The following is a 14552-nucleotide window of genomic DNA, read 5'->3' as shown; positions in this document are numbered from 1 at the left end:
AATGAGAAGTAATAAAATATTTCTGTCGAACTACCTCCCTTACTATTTTAAGATTCTGTTTTTCTCCAAGTCCCTTTTTGTTGCCACTGGTGGTGCAGCAAGAGATCCATAGCATTGGAATGAATATTACATAAGATCCTTGCAAAACAGATGCCTCTAGAAATTCTTTTCCATCCTCTCATTATCATGGAAAGCAGTCTTTCAACCATCTTTGAAACGCCTCCCAAAAATGTGCTCTAAGCTCATCTACTTGTGTTTGTGAGCCACCTGCATGTACATCTGTACAGGAAATGCTGGTCATATTGGCCATCATTACCAATTGTTCTTCTGTTTTCCATTTCCAAGGACTTAATATCGCACTATTTTATTTTTTTGTTTACATTGCATGCAAATATTTGGCTTGGTAATGCTAAAGTAAGCAGTGAAAACCATTCCATATGATTAGTGTTGTTCCACATGGTAGCTGGAATCTATTCAATTTAATGACCTTAACTGGTTTTTCAAGTGGGATTTTTTTTTTAGTCAGGCTGCCTAATTAGATTTCTGGATTAACATTAGAAATGCCCTTCAGGGTGATAGCTGAGGGATTTTTAGTACTCCATTTTGTCTCTGACCTTGGCCACTCTCAATGTGTTTGCATTTTAAAATTACAGGCCTGAAAATGGGTGGGTTAAGAGATGATCCTGAGCAGCTTCAAGCAGTATTGCACTATATTGAGTTAACCTATACAATATGTACACTGTGTAATATAGCATTACACTATATCACACTATACGCTGTTTTGCCTCATATTGTTCTGTACCATGGCTAGATTTGACATTACCTATAAATGTTTAGGAAGCTGGTGTGTCTAAGTTTGATAGCTGTTAAGGTTCTCAGGATAGAAAGAGATGAAATGGGCTTTACTGCTTCTAAATTAAAGAGAAGGAAGTGATGACATGGCTGTGAAAACACTGTTAGAAATCTGTTATCAGCAAGACTTTTGATTCCTCTGCAGCCTTTCAGATTTTGAATGTCTTTTGTGGTGTCCTATTACTTTTTTTCTGTTCTGTTTAAGGAATAGGTACTTGGGAGGAAAAATCCCTATTGTTACCTCAAGTATTTTGCCTTTTACAACGTATTCAGATCTTTCTTTATTTTGTCTCACAGTCCTTTGTGTATGGAGCAATAGAGAGGGAAATGAACATCACAATGTGCTAAAGGTTGAAATATCCTTGATAAGATTATAGAATGTGTTGCACACTGTGTCTGAACAAAACAGGATCACAGAAAAGAAGACACGTCAACTTGTTGCTTGCTGCAGAAAATTTAGAGGCAATGGAAAAATGTCTATGCATGTTAGAGAAAGCAAGGGACTCAGATTAAGAAGCTGGCAGAATCAGCAGTGAAAGAAGCCAAGAAAAACAGATGCCAGATCTAAATACCAATTCTTTAAGGACTGAATCACTTATTCAGCAGCCATACATTGACTGCCTACAATAATTGACATGGGTACAATGCTGTTGTCTGCTTGGGGAAGAGTTTTTGCAAAGTCAGATTGAAATTATTCTGAGAGGTCAAAAATGGCTGTGAAATCATCTCTCTATTTTTTGTTCATACAGATACTATAATGATCCAGATGTCTGCCCTTCTACAAATCATTGAGCAACTCTCTGGGCTATAAACATAGTGTTCAAAACATATTTCACAACTTAGACTACACATTGCTGTCTGATACTTTTAACGTATGTGTGGGTCCAAATACTTTCAAATGTATTTACATTATCTATTAAATTCATACTTTTGTCAACTTATGATCTAATAATGAAAGATATTACAGACTGTAAAACATGGATTTGAGTGATCAATGCTGTATTGCTTAATCCTGTATTGTTTGGAATTTATTGAAAAAGCTATTGTTGATATGACAAGGCGATTGCTCATGCTCAAAAATGTCAATGTCTTCTTTTACTTTTGAGTTTGTTGGTAAATTTTGTAAAAGCCTAGCACTTAAGTTGTAGGGTCCTTGAGAGCCACCAGTTTTATTTCGCTGCTCCCATACAGGACAAATTGTACAACAAAATTTCTGATCACTGTTTGTCTAATCTGTTTCTTAAAGCCTCTAATGAAAGAGACTCTCTGATCACATCCAATAAATCAGTGCAAAACAAAAGAAAACTGTGGGAAATGGGCTTTAAACTATCCAAGTTCTGCAGGTAAATAATTATTTAGAGAAGCCTTCACTGTATAGTGCACACTCTTTTCATTGAACCATGTCTAGTCTTGCTATTTATGTACATAGATACAGTATGGAAAAAATACATTTAGAGCAGTCAATGGATACATGCTTTTAAGGCATAGTATTGCACAAATTAGGAAGTAGAAATTGTGATTGTAATATTTGTGGATTATGGTTTTTGAAATAACTTTTGGGGTTTTTTTTCCTCTTAGAGTTTGACATACTGAATTATTTTAATAAATACTCCAATGTGTTAGGTTTATTTTAATTAAAAGCTTGTCTGTTTTTTAAGATGGAGGAGCAAATTGTTATAGCTGGTTTTCCATGTGGTGAACTTCATTCATTTTTATTAACTGTATGCTGGTATAACAACTTAATTTGTATTCTTCAGCATTTAGAAGTAAGGAAGGAAGCAGGAAAATGTGAGTTTCCATAGCATATACAGTTGGTTGCTGTCAGTGAAAAGGATGTCATTTCATACTGTATAAAGCAAGCACTGTATAAAGCAAGGCTATAGGTTATTTACTAATTTAATATTAAAGAAATATCTTTTCATTCTGATCTTAGAATTCAGGCGACACAAATGGAAACAAGTCTTGCCTGCCACTTCAATCCTTAATGTTGAAAGCTGGATTTGTTTTGAAACTGGTGCAGTAGCTCTGTTACCAGAATGAGTAAGTATTTTCAGTTACCATAAGGCAGCATCTTGATACCATCATAATTCTCTAACATGGAAGAAGGAAATAAGTATGACATCTTATAAATGAGTGGTAAATATTTGCTCTTAAAAATGGCTTGTTTACTGAATGTTAAGTGATAAAAGTAAAATGCCAAATAATATTAAGACTTCTGCTTATTATAGATTAATAATTTTTTCTTGGTGCTTTCCTTAAGTGTAAAGATAGTATACTGATCATTACACTAATTTAGTTACTTATTTTATGTATATTTGAAAACTTATCCTTGCATTTTCACCTTTATTTGTTGATCTCTTTTGCTGTGAAGGTGTTGCAGAATGTTTCTAGACAGTTATGCTTCAGCTGAGATGTGAATAAAATTCAGTGTCGGATAAGGTGCTTCTGATGTAGAATTTATAAAGTACATTACGACTGCATAAGAGAAAGAACTGGCAAGACAGATAGCTTCATGTATATGCCCAGCAAGAGATAAATTCTTAAGCAAGGATATATTGTATAAACAAGCCAGATATAGCAGACTGCTTCCTGTTGGGAGATAAAACTATGGAAATAAAACTTTTGTTTTAAAAGTGAGAACTTTAACATTTTACTGGCAGAATTTTTCAGGAGCCATCAAATCTTTAAAATATTTCTCTAATATTTGTAGAGATGGACAAGGTTCTCCTTTTAGTTACCAATCTAAAATTTATTCTACATAATGCAGGGGACAGGATTAAAGAGAGAATTTGAATCCAAGAATAACTGTTCACAAATTAAAGTGTTGCCAATTTTCAACTTACAGGTAGAAGAAGAAAAAAAACAGAACAGAGTGTTATTTCAGCTCAGTTGTAAAACTCAGCGCACGTACATCAGGCACTCTTAAAAACTGGGAGTGGTAGGAATAATAGAAAGGGAAAACTTTGTCAGAAGAAACAGAGGGAAGAAATATGGTCACAATAGAGGTTGTGGATAATAAACAAAAAATGCTATAAATAAATAAATATCCAGTAGGAATATAAGTAAAGCTTGAAGGTTATTAAAAGAGTTTTAAGAATTCTTATATTAGTTATTTAGACTATATTATGTTCATGGAGTCAAATAAATTTGAAGACACATTTATGGTTTCACCTGGAGACATCAGTGACAGCAGTTATAGAACCTAACACACTTTTAACAGCTGTAGTGGCTCAAGCCAAAGGCTGAGTTGTGTTCTGTATCCCTCAACATCCACAAGTGAATGGCTTGAAAAAGGAAGAGCAGGACAAGGTTATAAAATGACACTTCTGTGTAATGCTAATTTCATGCTCCAGCTATTTTCACATTGAAAATCTCCTGAGTCTATGTGGTCCTATTAATTTGCAACCCACTACGAATTTCTCTTCCATAAACGTTTTCAGTCTCCCAATCAACCAACCTACATGAACTTCTTGGATCCACATTATTTTTTACAAGGTCTCTTGCACCTACTCTTTTCTGTCCTGAAATGTATTCCTACTGGCTCAATTTGACATGTCCTCTTTCCTGCACTGGAAAAGAAAATGAACAATTTCTGTCCATCTTACTTTATGCCATTTGTAGTTTTATTATCCTCTATAGTTTCTCCTTTCATTTTTTTCTTTTCCACAAGAAAATGTGACAAGTCACTTCATAGGTCAGTATACAGAAATCACTGAGACATTTTCTAATGAAATTAAAATATCTATAAAGTTCTGAAGTTTTCAAATGCATAGGAAAACTTAAAATATAATTAATTGTATTGAGTGATTACCAATTTAGCACTCACCAAATAAAATAATAGGGAGATGTGATCTATTCACAGAGATTTAGCTGGATCAATATACTTCTGTTGATTTTATTGGTTGTATGTAGAGTTTTATGTGATAATTTCTGTTCCTTTACCATGCAGAATTGAGCAAGTGATGAAGAGTGCTTTCTCTTTATCTCTCTTTTCCTTTGCTGTTACATAGCTGAACCAGTGCCACAGAACAGAGGCAGTTGATTGTTGAGCTACTCAAATTTCTCATAAGATAAACTGGAATATTTTGTGTTTACTATTTGTGCTCTTCTAAACCATTTGTAATAGGTTTCTTGTTATCAGAACTTTCTCTATTTTCTTCTTTTTGTCTCTTCACTGCAGACCATCTTTTTTTTCCCTGTTTCACACAGTCTCAACTCCTTCTTTTCAAACATTTTCACCCTTGGTCTGAAGCTGATTAAGTCATCAGAAATCTTTAGTGATTTCCCTCTATGCTATTTAAGACCATCATTATCACTGCTCAGAATGACTCCGAAGAAAAGTTGAGCCTCCTGTTAAAGCATTATGGGAGGCAATTTTCAAAACCTCTCATTTCTCACTACAAAATCAGCTTTAGAAAAAATTCTAAGAGAAGAATTTGACACTGAAAAACCTCCTACCAGCTAAAAACTTTTATCACTGCTGAAGTCCCTTAGCTAGCTGAGAGAAAACCGTACCACAAGTAGTCATTCAAAGACATGAGAATATGTGTTTCAAGACCAAATTCTAAATATATTCAATTTCCTATTTATTCTGAATGCTCATTCTTGACTAGTGATATTTTTGGGCTTTAGTAACTATTATTTTTAAGACTAGAAACATAATTCTTCTTTCTCATATCTTTCCTCTTCTCATGAATCTAATTCAGGTATTGATTTTTATGACAAGGTGCCCTCATTGATAAAAAGCTCCAGCCTCTATCTGGTTTTGGAGCTCCCTGCTCACCAAATCTTAGTACTTGAGAGGTTTCTTTGATACTGCTACTTTCTCATTTTTAAAAGACGGTATTCTAAAGAAAAATAGTCTTAATTTGTCTCTCTGGCCTGGCACTGACTGTTTTCCCCAGCTACCCATGCAAAGAACCTTACTCATTTCCATCTGGGGGCAAATATTTCTAGTCAAGAGACACATCAAATCTTCTTCTTCCCTTTTCCTTGTCTTCCTTCCTACAAGAGACATAAAGAACTGCAATGAAAAATAAATGCATGAATAAATAAGCATTCAGAGGATCCAGTAACAAATCACCCACGAGGAAAGCAATGCAGAGAAGGAAGCTGAAAGAGCCATCATATTTACCAGCAGGCAGTGATCATGGAAAAAAAATTACTTGTTTGAGGTAGTCACCCATGGCAAGTACATGGCAAGGACATCTGGAGAAACATTGTTAGTTTGCTTCTGTGATGATTCCCTATAAAAGTTGAGTTTCACAGATGACCAGTTTGTTAACTAACCTTCATTCTACATCTTCTGATATTTAACCTTGTATATTTTGACACCAGCAACACTCTTGAGGAAATTATAGAGATTTTGTAGGAGGATTAAAAGAATTATCATTTCCCCCACCCTAAGCTGTTATAACTGAATGTAAGTAAACAAGAACCCAGAACCTGAGGCATCTTCACTTTGTGTGGTCTAGAGCTGAGTGCTCTAAACCTCTGACCCTGATGAAGGAGGGAGTTGCCCATTTTGTTGCTGACAGAATGAGAATTAGCTCAGTCTGAGATTGCATCTGAATGCAAATTCCAGAACTGCTTAAACAATTCCTACATTTTCCTGGAATTAATCAGGCAGGGAAACACAGCTTATGAACTATCTTATACTTGCCTTTGGGTCACTAGCCTCTGAGATCCAACGATCCACTCCAGAAGATTAGAAACAACCAGTGAGGATTTGTTGAAATTAAAGAAAAATCAGACACATCATCCCATGCAGTCTGCAACTAAAAATATGTGAGAAGACTTTAATTTTTTTACTTCTCTTTTTCCACTCTTTTCCATAAAAGGGAAAGGTATGATATGTTGGTTCCAGCTGGCAGGCAATCTCACACTCAGCTACTCCCCTCACTCTCCCTCCTAAGTAGGACAGGGGAAGACAAGAAAAAACAGGAATGAGAAACATTTTGGATGAATATGGAGTCAGGAAGATCACTTACTAATCATCATTGTCAGCAAAACAGACTTTATTTGAGACGAATAAATTTATTGTCAATGAAAATAAATATGGAATTACTCATTTGGGTATTGGAAGGAAGAGGACAATAAACATTTACACACTTAAAGAAAACACCTTTCCTCCCCTTTTTTCCACACTCAGCTTCACTCCAAATTCCTGTTTCCTCCTTATTATTGCCATAGATTGCACTCATTCCCTACAGTAAGGCAATGCACCATGCAAGGCTGGGGCAGTGTGTGTGTGTGTGTGTGTGTATGTGAGTGTTACAGTCAGTACATAGCAGTTTCCTCCAGCCACTCCTTACTTTTCATTTTCTCTGCTCCTGTTAGGTTCTTTGTACCACTGCAGCAGAGAAAAGTACCTGAGTTTGGATTGAGATAGCTTGACTCATTCTTTTCTTTTTTTTTAAAGCAAATATGTCTTACAGTATGTGCATACTTAGAATTCCAGCCTGGTACTTCTGCAATAAAAATCAACAGGATGTGGCTCATATAGGAACCAGCTATTTTTAGGTAAAATTCCTGAAGTGGGATATAATTTTAAGTCTTCTCTGCATTTTTATTTCTGAAGCTGCTTGCTTCAGGCTTGAATGATACATGATTAATAATTGAGCACATCTTATTTATACATTCCTTTACAATAGATGCATGAGAAGAAACCAGAAAATTATGAGGGTAGGGGAGGAAAAGGCAAAAATATATTTCTATGGTAGATGCTGCCAGAAAGACATGAGCCAGTAGTGATGTTAAATTTTATGCTAATCTCAAATGTGTGTTTAAATTTTATGCATTAATTTTACATTCCTTCATTTTCATACATGTCCCATTCACTCTTGCTCAAATGAAACAGCAGAAAGATTGCTGTAACTGCATTAGGATTAAGGCTAGACTCTCCCAAAATACATGCTGGTTAATAGGGATAGAAGCCAGTTTAAAAATCAATACAAGGTATGTTTCTTTTAAATGGGATTCTAGATAGTCAGCAGAATGACCTAATATCTTAGGCTAAGTTGATAGTTTTTCTTGGCATGTGATAATTGTCTGCCTGTACTTCCAACCAGAGCAAAATAATATTGTCAATCAACTTCATTACAAAATCTTATGAATTTAAAGATAAGAGTCTCAGTTACTCTGCCTTAAAGGACAGTACTAATGCTCTGCTTGTAATACATTGAAGTAACTACCATATCTACCTTTCTTCCTACTAAGAATTGCTGGCAGTAAACTGATCATAAACCACCAGTGTCTTCCTTTTGAAAATTAAAAACTTCTATTGAGAAGACTATGAAAAAGTATATATTCACCGTTCTATTCAAAGGAAATAGGAACTATAGTACAAAAAAAATTTTGAAAGAAGACTTTGTTGGAAGAGTCATTTAAAAAGGCATTACAGTCTTAGTAACTGCCATGGTCCTTTCTGTGTTTCTGCTATGTTCCCAGTCAGAAAAATCTCTGAAATCTCTGCACTGTCCATTTTTTGCAGAATGTAATGAGGTCCACCTTATTCAGTATCTCGTGTTCAGGGGCAGCTGTATCTATATGTTTCACAGAGATAAGCAGAACTATTCTTCTGGAGTAATTTGTACATGGAATTATATGTTGAAGAGTTCTTTCATTCTCCACCAGCAGTAGGTGTTTGTTATATTTAGTTTTTAAACATGAAGATTTATATACACAGAGTCATAGAATAATTTAGTTTAGAAAGTATCTGTAAGACCATCGAGTCCAGCCATTAACCTAACAAGTCAAATCTCCTACTAAATCATGTCCTTAAAAGAGAAATCTAAATGTCTTTTAAATACCTCTAAGGATGGTGACTCAATCACTTCTCTGTTCCAGTGTTTGACAACCCTTTTGGTGAGATAATTTTTTCCTATTATCCAAACTAAACCTCCTCCAGCAAAAATTGAGGTAATTTCCTTTTATCTTGTTGCTTGTTACTTCTTGGTAGAAGAGACTGCCCCCCCCCCCTTACTGCAGCCTCTTTTCAGGTTCTTCTAGAGAGCAATCAGGTTCTTTTTAAGCCTCCTTTTCTCCAAGCTAAACAACCCCCACTCCTTCAATTGCTCCTCATCAGACTTGTGCTCCAGACCCTTCACCAACTTTGTTGCCCTTCCCTGGACATGTTCCAGCACCTCAGCATCTTTCTTGTAGTGAGGGGCCCAAAACTGAACAGAGAGATTTGAGGTGTGGCTTCACCAGTGCCAAGTACAGGAGGATGAAATGTTCCTCAGTCCTGCTTGCTGCACAACCATGAGCCTTTTAATACACTCTTCTATTAGATCTGTAGGTTTTATTATTATGTGTCCAGTTTCACTTAGAATTTTACTATTTATCTTTAGTACTCATATAGTTAGCTCTTGGGATACAGTGCTTTCAGCCATCACAGCTTCATTTTGAGTTAGATCTTTATCTCACTGCCACATTCTGGCATCAGTATTGTCAGGAATAATGAGTTTAAACCTGCAGGTAGTTTTCTTCAGCAGCCTAAAACACAAACATATGTCATGTCATTTTATTACTTTCAGAGTTTATTACGTAGCTTGTTTCATATATGTCATAATATATTTTCTGCTTGTTTGCCCATTAACTACTACAATGGTGTTTTCATTGATTCTGACACATTGAGCACATTCGCCTTTCTCTGGAATATCTACAGTTAGTACAGAATCAAATTATTCCAATGTTAGGAACTTTGTATGCTGGTTCATTAGCAGATCTTGTGTCACTCTCCTGAAGGTATGTTCTTTTGAAATCTGACAGCTATGATTGTTTTAAAACATTTCTGCCACGCCACTTGCTTGTTACCATTTTACAGCTGGGCAGTCAGAGCCTTCAGAGATGACCTGGTGGAACAGATTGTACAAGTGTTTCTCATCCACTTCAGCAAGGTTGTGCAACTTATTATCCTAAATTGTTGAAACAGAATACAGACTACAATACAGCTATCCACAAGAAAATAGGGACAAATAAAATATTTTAGAATTTTGCAACAGGAATTTTTCAAGTAGATCCTCCTTTTTTTGACACATATAAGAAGGGCAAATCTTTCTGAATATTGTCTCAAATATTAATTTTATATAAAAAATTCATCTTACAGTACAATATTTTGTCTTTCTTTTCCTAAGGAAAATCTGACTGTATTTGTCTGGTGAATATACTTGAAGGCCCACATACTTCTATACAACTGCCCTGTCTTTTTTCTGTGCTACATAGATCCAAAAACTACCAAAAGCCTAGTCTGCTGTAAAAAATGAGGCTAATATGAAAAAAAAGCACTGCATACATATTTCCAGAACAGAACTGACATTATTGCTGACAACTACAGATCAGTAGGAAAAGTGTGAAGAAAACACAGGTCTTCCATCTGCTTCATCCATCTGCTGAGAAAAGGATCTATGTTACCATTAGCAGGTCTGTCTCTACAGTTCTGTGTCTTCTATGTACATTTTCATGACAAATGTCTTAAACATCTATATTTTTTACCTCTATAGATAACTGTACTAAAGAGCATTTAATTTTAGCTCTAAATTTGCTATTTTTTTGAAACAAAATGCATAATAGAGCATAATTCCCAGATTTCTCCTTAAATGTCCTGACTACAAATCAATGGTTCTTTAAAATGTCTAATAAAAGAGTCTTGTTCAATATTAGATATACTTTATCTAATTTAATAAACCATATTTAATATTTTTGACTGAGGATTTTGGCACAATATGTCATTTGGTTAGTTTCTATTTCCCAATATTCTATTTCAGTGTTGACATCCTTTTCAAAATTGGAAGAAATAAAGTTGGGATATAACTTCAGATCAAATAGTATTCTCCAAGTCCATGTGTGAAGGTTATTGTTGTTTAGATCAGTTTTGTTGGACTTCTGCATTAGAAGTGTCAATCACAAACACAGAGAGTAAGAGAGACTCATGAGGAATTCTGTTCAATATTCATTATTTTTCAATATGCTATATTATATTTGTCCTATGGGTTGGGAGCTTTAGTAAGGAAACAGATTTTCTAGTTACACAAATTCTGTCCAGAGGTGGCAGTAGCCTGTATCTAGCAGCTCCAGGCATTAGGATTTCTAGAATCCAGACAAGGCCAGGTATTCTGCCCTTGTGCCCAGTGCTCATATGTAAACTCAGTAGGTCCTGTGGTTCACTCAAGAATGACAGCAGCATTGCATTCATTATTTCTGCTGCTGCACAGGCATCACACATTCTTTCAAAATTTACTCCCTTGCTAAGTCCAGGAACTATACTGGAAAGGTTAAAGGTAAACTTCAGGTCACTATCACTGGAATCACTCCAAGAGCTTTTCTGGTGACCTTCTTTCCTCAGCAACTCCAGATGAGGAAGGTTTTTGTTTGTGATTTTTGGGGTTTTAACTGTTTTTTTTTTCATTTTTTTTTTCGTTAATGCAGGTAGTTCTGACACGTAAACAGCTTTAGAATACTACTGGGAGACTTTTTAAACCTGTTCCTGTTCTGTTATCTTGAATGCTGGGAACTATTCAGTAATAAAACTCCAACAAACTATCTACAGTGCTTATGAATTATATAAACATTGCCTTGCTTTTTAACATAAAGTTAACTGAGACAAAAAGATTTTTCTGTTAAAAATAGTTTAAAAAAAGGTGTAAGTATAGAAAGTTATTATTCTGCAATATATATTCATCTTCTGAGTGCTCTCACGATTAATAATCATACGTAGGACAGAGATGGTGAAAGGGAGACAGCTGAGTCTCTCTGGGGTTGCCATTGTGCAGTTGCAAGAGGTGGACAAATACTTTGCCTATTCAAAGCCCTAACTGCAAGACCTTCTTTCATATCAGTGGGGAGAGTAATAATTTTGGAAGAAAATGCTTTGCATTTTGCTGAAGAAATTGCACTCAATTTGATTGTTTTTCATGTTGTTAAAGCGTGAACTACAACTGTTATTTTTTATAGCAGTGATTTGTTTTGTTAGACCCTGTGAAGGTTCTTTGTTGTTGGCTGTTGTAGGGAAACAGAAAGAGTCACACCTCGGTTTTCCCTCTTGCACAGCATTTCAATTAGGAGGTGGAACAACTAAGAACAACTTTCTTCTGTCTTTTTTTTTTGTCCTTAGCCCCATTGAGCAGTTTGAATATATGAAGAAGCATATCTTGTGCATGAATCACCAAAGAAAAAGACATTAAGGTGGTTTCATAAACATGTTGACATTTATTTTTAATAAAATACGGATTACTTCTTTTCTATTAGGATGAAAAAACAACATTTTAAAACCTGAACAAGTGCTGGTTAATATGCAGAAACTAAAGTGTATTGTAGATGATCAGAAAAATTGGAATCTTTTTTTTTTTGTCAAAGTATGGCTATCAGTAATTTAAAGGGTCTTTTAAATCATTTAGTATTGAAGACAATCAGCGGCAATAAACATAATCTTCTGTCAGAAGTAGCAAAAGAAGTTATTATCTCCTTCCTTCCCAATTTTATGTACAAAGATATTATATATAATATATATAACTTTTCTTAAAAATCTAAGCCCCATATAGTTTAAAAGTTTATAGTTATACAAGTCATTTTATTAAGGAATTTGTTTCTTCAAAGATTTGAATGAAATAGTTTATTTTAAGCAGCTAATTTTCAGAAGCAATCTTCTCTCTTGTTTTCAAGTTCATGGCATATAAAAAAAGAAAGGAATTAATAGTCTATTATGTATGTTTTGGCTTCCTTATGAGCTGTCACTCAGTAAATAGTTTCACATACACATAAGACCTCTTTATGTGCTGTAATATCAATGTAAAGGAGCATTTCAATAATCAAAAAACTCATTTGCTCCCATCTGAAGGCCATCGCTATTATCAGCATGATAGAGTTGGAAATCAAATTATATCTATCTATATCTATGTATATCTCTCTCTCTATATATATATTAATATATCTCAAGATATTTTGATGTGATAGGACACTGTAAACAGTGAGAGTTTAAAATGCTGTTGAATGTAAAAATTTGTTTTTCCCCCTAGATTTTTCAAAACAAAGGTGACATTATTTTGTCCTGTCACCTTGTAAGGAGTAATAAGATATATAGTATTGTTTTAGTAGTTGATTGAAATGTTGGCAAAAAAAAGCACAAAAAGGAGAATTTAAGTAATGAATTGCAATGAAACTTGACTCTCAAGAAATCACACATTTGTTTCTTTGCAAGTATCTTCTCCAGTTGATTGTAATTCATTTACAGACAAATTTAACTTTCTTCTTACATTTCTTTGCATGAATTACAGTAGAAAAACTATGTATAATCTTTCAGTTATGTCAATGTATGTGCAAACTTTATGACAGTGAAATGAAATAAATCAATATTTAGGAAGCTCAGAACAAAAGATTGAAGGCATTTATAGCGAGTTGCATTAATCAATTTACTGTGTGCTTAGCATTGTTTAGCTGAGCTAATAATGTAAGATTAACCTTTAAAAATTTATATTACAAAGTATGATGATCCCAATCTTGGTTCCTAATGCTTTTAGCTCTATAAACAACGTTTGACATTTACCAGTAGTAATGTCATGGAAAAATGTTCCCATACCCGGCAAATGACAAAGGTTTGAATTTTTTTTTTTTTTTTTTTTAAGGAAGGAATTTAAGTTTGTTAGCTGTGTCAGTTTTGGTTTTTTGGAGGGAGGTGGATTTTGTTGGATTTTTTAAAATAATGATTTAAATGATGACATCACTTAAGATCATTAGAAGTTAAGGTCATTAGAAATTAAAGATCATTAAAAGTTAAAAAATACCAGGCAAGCATTAAGATTTCTTTCACTAGCCACTGTTTCCTCACTTTATTTGAACAAAGAGAAAGTACTTTAAAGAATCAATGTGAAAAAAACTGGTTTCAGCATATGTTCTGGTCTTGAATCACAGTAGCACTGAATTAGATGAAAAAGTATGAACTTCCAAAGAGTCCTATCATTTTTGCCATGGTGTTTCATGTTTATACCTACTTCTGATCTTTGCCTTCAGGTAGTGCTGAAATGTAAATATTTAATATTGAGAATGAAAAAGAAATAACAATTATTTTTGATAGATTCTGTGTTTACCTTTCAAATTTTCTAGTACCTTTCTTAATAGAAGTTCTGAGGAACTTCAATCTTAAATTAGTCGGCCAAGATTTTTTAAATCTATGGTCTGAGCTTTCTCATGCTCCACAAATTTCTTTGCAAAGTTTACCAAATACAATTAAGAAAGAGACATTCAAATATTTTATGCAGCAACTTCTATGCATGAGGTTCCAGAGCTTAAAAGAATATTTAGTAACCATTGGAAAGGAGAATTTTTGAGACAGGCTCTGTTGCAGTACTAATCCCTGGTAGCAGTACCAAAATGCCATGGATCCTTTTCCCATGTAATACAAAGGCTGTCACTGATACCTCATGGGGCTGGAACATGTTTCTTTCAGCCTGATGACACATCAGATCTCAAAGTGTGTGAGTGTAGGTGGCATATACCTTGAATACAAAAGCGTTTCATACTCACCCATGTTAATTCTTCTATAAAAAGCAAAGCCTGTTGGAAAGGCCCGAAGAATGTAACCATATGCAACGAGGCTTTGGGGACACAAATTGAGAAGCATGAGTCATGTAAAAGACCACCTCAAAACTAGGCTCATTTTGTAAAAGGGATAAGGACATTGAGTTGAGAGATCTTACGAATGCTAG

This window comes from Molothrus aeneus, chromosome 1 (assembly GCF_037042795.1).
Source record: "Molothrus aeneus isolate 106 chromosome 1, BPBGC_Maene_1.0, whole genome shotgun sequence".
Classification (NCBI taxonomy): domain Eukaryota; kingdom Metazoa; phylum Chordata; class Aves; order Passeriformes; family Icteridae; genus Molothrus; species Molothrus aeneus.
This window is presented reverse-complemented; position numbering follows the sequence as displayed.